This window comes from Brassica napus, chromosome C7 (genome assembly GCF_020379485.1).
Source record: "Brassica napus cultivar Da-Ae chromosome C7, Da-Ae, whole genome shotgun sequence".
Taxonomy (NCBI): Eukaryota; Viridiplantae; Streptophyta; class Magnoliopsida; order Brassicales; family Brassicaceae; genus Brassica; species Brassica napus.
Window position 1 is genome coordinate 11252742 of NC_063450.1, and position 6000 is coordinate 11258741.

The 6000-nt window shown below is 38.8% G+C and overlaps 1 pseudogene; it reads right to left on the reverse strand.

Moving 5' to 3' along the window:
• Positions 1 to 242: 242 nt before the first annotated feature.
• On the reverse strand, positions 243 to 1287 carry LOC111208312 (annotated as a pseudogene).
• Between the last annotated feature and the right edge of the window lie 4713 nt (positions 1288 to 6000).

Sequence of the window (6000 nt, forward strand, 5' to 3'; positions counted from 1 at the left end):
AAAAATATTATTTTATGATATTTGGGTATTTAAAAATTAAATATAATTAATAATTGTAACCATATAATTTTATTTTAAAAATTCAGATATCCATTTGCCATTTGGTTCTCAGTTCGGTTTCAATTTTACCGGTTTTAAAGATATATGATATGCTCTGTTATTTATGAAATTCAGTTCACTTTTGATTTCGTTTTTTTTTGCAGTTTAATATGGTCCGGCTCACATCAAACCTATACACTATCTTATATAGAAATTCATTAAAAAAATATTTAATTTCGACAACAAACCCGCGCGGATCAAAATCTAGTATCTATTATATATAAACTACTATGAGAACTTGTACAACCTGAAGCCTCTTTGTATCCCCTTCCTCAAGAACAACACTCTATTTGTGGCAATTCCATCCGAATTCCGGAAAAGAATCGATCAATCAAATATGACACCCGTTTCATTGTCCAAAATCACGCTAAATAATGGCTTATCTTTTTCTACAACTTTACTCATCAGAAGCATGAGAACAAACTTTCTCTAGATGTACAGGTCAATCCTCTCCAAGAACCCGTGGATTCAACTCCATGGCAGCACGTAAATCCAACATCGATACTCGCTGTCTTTGCACCAAACTCAAACAAGGCTTTATCAGCCTTGTAATAAACGCATCCAACCCATTATTCAAAACACTAGCAGAGTCCATTAATTTCATCCCTTCCTTCTCAAGTTTCTTCTCTAGCACAGTCTTCGACGTCATTGTATCAGGCAATTTGCCGCTATTTTGACAAGTCCCACCCCATCTACAAACGGACTTTCTTTTGCTGGTTATGGAAACACCGAGCGGCGCGGTTAACGGGATTCTCCTCTGTACAATCTGTTCAACCTCTTCTTCTTCTTCAACAGAAGCAAATTCTATTGGAACTCTCTGTAGCTTCGACATTGACTCATCATTCGTTGTAGTGATGCTCTGAGGCTTCCCAAGTGGACCAGGCGGACTCGGTCGGTCCCTAAATTTCCTCGACCTGCATTTTAGAGGCGAGAGAGGTAATGGAGATCCCAAGAGATATCTTGGTGGAGGAGATTTAGTAACAGTTGCGTTCTTGAGAATCGAACGTAGTAAGCGATTGTGAAGAGGGACGTTTCGAACTCGGACTTGTTTTTTATCCTCGAGGTGAGGAACTTTCCGAGGTGGTCGAAGTAACTGTTTGCTCTTGAATGTCTGATTTTCTGGTAAATGAGAGATTTGATCTCGAGGGTATTCAATCTGGAAGAGCATTGATCTGATTCTGACCCCATCTTCTTCAACAAACCCCAATACCTATAAACCCTCCTCAATGCTCAATTCCTGATATCTAAATCAAACATGTGAAATCAGATTCTGGAGATTGAAGGAAACCAATTGTTCAGCTTTACTAAGTAAGAAAATAAAATTGAACTAAATTTAAAGCATAATTTAAGTGAGAAACTAGTGAGAAACTCACGAAACTGGAGAAAACGAAGAAGAGATTGAGGAGGATCCGATAATTTAAAGCATGAAGCTATCGTCGAAGAAAGAGTATAAATCAATCGAAATTGAAAAGGGATGAATGAAATTCCCAGGATGATAATCGAAGATTAGAGTTGGGTACGGACCAGTAGAAGCGATTGATTTAGCCGCGATTTTTGTCTTCTTCGTTGTGCCCTAACCAGATTTCTGGGTTTTGATTTGTTCTTATTTAACCGAGTTCGCTTGTGTTTTATTTTTTGTTCTTTCTTTTTGTGTATTCGTTAGTACGTACGAGAAAGAGACCAGAACGGGGCTTTAAGTTACAACACACAATCAGTGCCTGAGAGAAATAACGACGTCGTTCACTCTTTTCCATTCGCAACTCGGACAGATACACGTGTGTGAATTTCGTTCCCTTTTTTTTTTGTAACGCAAACATTTTTCATTCATAATTTAGCCAGCTACAAAGATAAAAGCAACATCAAAGACTGGATGTGCGAGCCTAATGAAAACGTTCAATACAAGGCAGTAAAGATATAAAGACACAAGTAGATAAACTTGATAACAAGAAGGTGCCACGTACGAGGAAACCTCTAGAGAGATTACAGCGTCCTTTAAATTCTTCAACGGAAATAGTCACCGTATATCGTGACGTTGAGCGCTCCACAACCTCGATTCTCACCGGGGTGAGTATCGTTGTACCTTCCGGTCCCAAACAAACCATCACACAAGGTATCAAGCGGTAAGGAAATCGACAATGATCATTGGCTATGCAGCCAAGACAGGGGTCCTTCTCATGAAGGAAGACTTTGATGGAAGTTGTCACTCCTGCAAAGCGGAGGAAGGTGGAAAAGGATCTCTCATGGCCCTTGCATGAAGAAGTTTGGCTAGCCTTTCTAAGAGTGGAAAAAGCTAAAGGACTACAATCTTCAAGCTTCGATAGATTCCAACATAATAATAATAATATTGATGTGGTACTTGCTGTTGTCGGAGTTGGACGTTGATGGTGAGTTACACTTGAGACATTTGGGACAATTCCAAAGATTGCACCAAGGAGGAACGTATGTACTTCTGAGTCTATCACTCGTGGATGTTTCAACTTGTGTTGCCAAGCTAAGTGTTGAATCCCACAAACACAGGCCGGTCGAACAGACATTGACAATGTAAAGCACGAACTCATGAAGCATGTATGATGTGCGCCTAAGACAATGGTATGAAGACATGAATGATACAAATTAGGCAACACTGATCTTTTTACCTTCACGTCAACGGACATAAGGATGAGCTTCTCAATAGATTCCAAAAGGGCAGGCAGTGAATCCATGCATATACTTTCACTTCCAACATTACCGTGTTGGAGCAATAAAGATTTGCCAGAACCAAAGTCGAGCCTCTGGTCAATGAAGTCTGAAAAGCTTAAGGAGAGTAAGCTTTCGTTGTTGTGTACAGCTGCGAGGATTTGCGGTGAGAGCTCAGAGCCGTCATGGCTTGTGATTTTTGTCTGCAGTGAACAAGAAGGTTCAGGAAGATTGGTGAGACAGGTCAGAGTAAGACATAATGCTGTCGGGATGGAGCTGGAGAATCGACATCGTGTTTTCAGCTTTGGTTGTCGCGATAGGAGTGGAACTCGAGCATCGGGAATAGACGTAGTGTCTGTTTTAAAGTGAAGTGCAAAGCTCTCCTTAATGGAGGTCCATCCGCCTCCTACCATACCAGCGGCTAGCCCGTGCACGAAGGTGATGGAGAGTAATCTTCGGAGGTTTTCCGAGAAGGGTTCAGATCCGGATCTCAGATCCAGAAGAGAAAGTTTGTGATTGAGCGGTGATTGAGCACCGTAAAAAAGCTCAGATTCTAGATCTAGGGCAGCGAAAGAGTGAGCATTGACATAGATGGTTGACATCGAACCAGAAGCCAAAACACCAGTCGGAGTCACCCCCCTTGCGGACCAGTCCAACCCGAGAGAAAGAAAAAGGAGAAACAAAAGGATGAACAAGGAGGAAAGAAGCAACAAAACGAAACTACAAGTATGTGGAGGTCGACGCCGGCGAGCAGTGGCTCTACCGGCGTCGGAGAGCTGTCTCTGATGCGGCGCCTCGATATTCACGTCTAGGAGGATACTTAGTTGAGTAACGGAAAAACAGAATAACTTGTGAATTTCGTTCTTTAGTAAACTAAGTTATTTAGTATACTGTGTAAATTTTTTTCATCAAATCTTTTTTCTTAAATTAAAATATTATATTAAATATATATATATATATATATATATATATATTATTAAAAATATAAGGCATCATGCATATGACAATAAGCTCGACACTGAATATAGATCTAGTCATCGAAAAAACTTGACGTACGCCTTTTACCAACAGAATAGCAAGCACGAGACTACAAAATATAGGCAAAATCCACTTTCAAGAATATTTGGTGGACACCAATCCAAAAGCTTTTTAATCTTTCTCCTAGCCGTATTTCAAGGGCATTTAACTGACAAAAAAACGACTATTGTCGATTCTTCACCGAGAACCTAACCTGTCCAACACTCGAATGGGTCACCTGACTCGGAGGGAACTCCATAGGTAACTTCACCTAAATCTTATGTGCCTTCTTGAAACAATACTCTGTATTTAGGAATGTCAAACAGGTTGATCCGTCCTATCCCGTCCCGCACCGTAGCGGGCTCGTTTTCGAGCGCGTCACGGTGGGTCAGTCCCGTGCGGGCTGCGGTCTTCAAAATGGCTGACCAAACCCGTACCGCAAAATATGTAGGCCTTTGCGGATCGGCCCGCGGGACATATAATTACAAACGGACATATGGCTCCTGAACGCTTCAAGACATGATTCATGACGCTTTATCAGTTTCATGACGCATCAGTAAGTGAGTTTAGTCGAAGATTGGACTGGATAAAACAATACACTTGTTAGTTGAAGATTTTAATTGGATCAAAACACTAGTTTATTTACTTTTGTTAGACTCTAAACATTTTAAAAATAAATAATACTTTAGTTGCTGAATCCAAATATTATAACTCATAAGTTCATAACAAATGCTTTAGTTTTCTGAATCCAAAATTAAATAAAACCAATACCAAATCAAATATACTAATCCCAAAAATAAATAAAAAGAAAACACCAATCATATTTCTTGTTCTTCATCTTTATCACCAAAAAGAGACAAAAAGATGGAGATTTATCTTCTTCACGATCAACTTCATCTTATGCGAATAAGAATAATAGAAGTCAGTTAAAGATATATGAAACCTAAAACTCCAAAATGTATGATAATGTGAACAAATACATATAGGCAAAACTATGAAGAACCCTGCGGGAACTATATCTTCTTCTTCGGTGGAAAGAGAGTTTTCAAATTTCTTATGATGACTCGAAGAAGCTTCGCCGGTGCAGACCGGAAGCATCATCGACCCTGAAGCCACCGTCACTGGAGCTACATAACGTCAAATCGCCTTCTCTCTCTCTCTCTCTCTCTCTCTCTGTTTTAGGTGAAAGAAGAAATGGGGACTTAGGGTTGCGGGTCTTCAAAATTCCGCAGGTTGACCTGTAGCCCATCCCGCTTTCGACTCATCCCGCTTTCGACCCGTCCCGCTTTCGACCCGTCCCACTTTTGACCCGTCCCGCTTTGAACCCGTCCCGCGAGGCCTGCAATTTTGCAGGCTTACAAAATGGAGGCCCAATCCCGTCCCGCAGCAAGCTTTTACGGGTCAGGCCCGCGGTCCAGCTCCTTGATTGACATCCCTATCTGTATTCATTGGAACATGAGCTTTCGAGACCGACTTGTAAAACCTAAAGAAAACACCATTCAAATCTCTAAAATAATTTAAGAAAATTGCCAAAAATAACACATTCATAATACCACTTTTCATGTTTACACTAAGCACTTTTACCTTCACTTTTAACGAAGGGTAAAAAATATTTATAACCGTAGGATTAACTAATCAAGACTTATGGTTTAGAGTTGAGGGGTAAAGATAGGGTTTTTGGAATGTGAAATTTAGGATTCTAATAAATATATAAACAAATACTTTAATATATAAAAAAAATTTAAAATAGTTTCAAAATAAATTTTCGATTTTAATAAGAAATTATGAAAAAAAAATTCAAAAAAATTATAAAAAAATCAAATTTGAAAAAGTATAATTCGAAAGCATATTTTTTAATTATTTAAATAATTAAATATTATGTATAGAGAGAACAATGGTATACGAGTCTTTTGCCACTTAATGAAGAATATATTTTTGAAAATGTTTCTTCATTAGTGTAAACATGAATAATGGTACCAAAAAAGTGGTAAAAATGAAAATTTTCCAATCATTTATTATCCAATTCGGAGATGTTAAGGCTAGAAACAAACAAAGTTTTTTACATCTAACATAAGAGTTCTCTGGACAGCCAGCAACTCTTTCGATGTATCTCGCATGATCTCAACATGTGAATAGATAATCTTATTTAGAAAGTAATTTACCCTGATACCAAATGTAAAAGCTAGATCGCCCAGATAAATTAAAGAA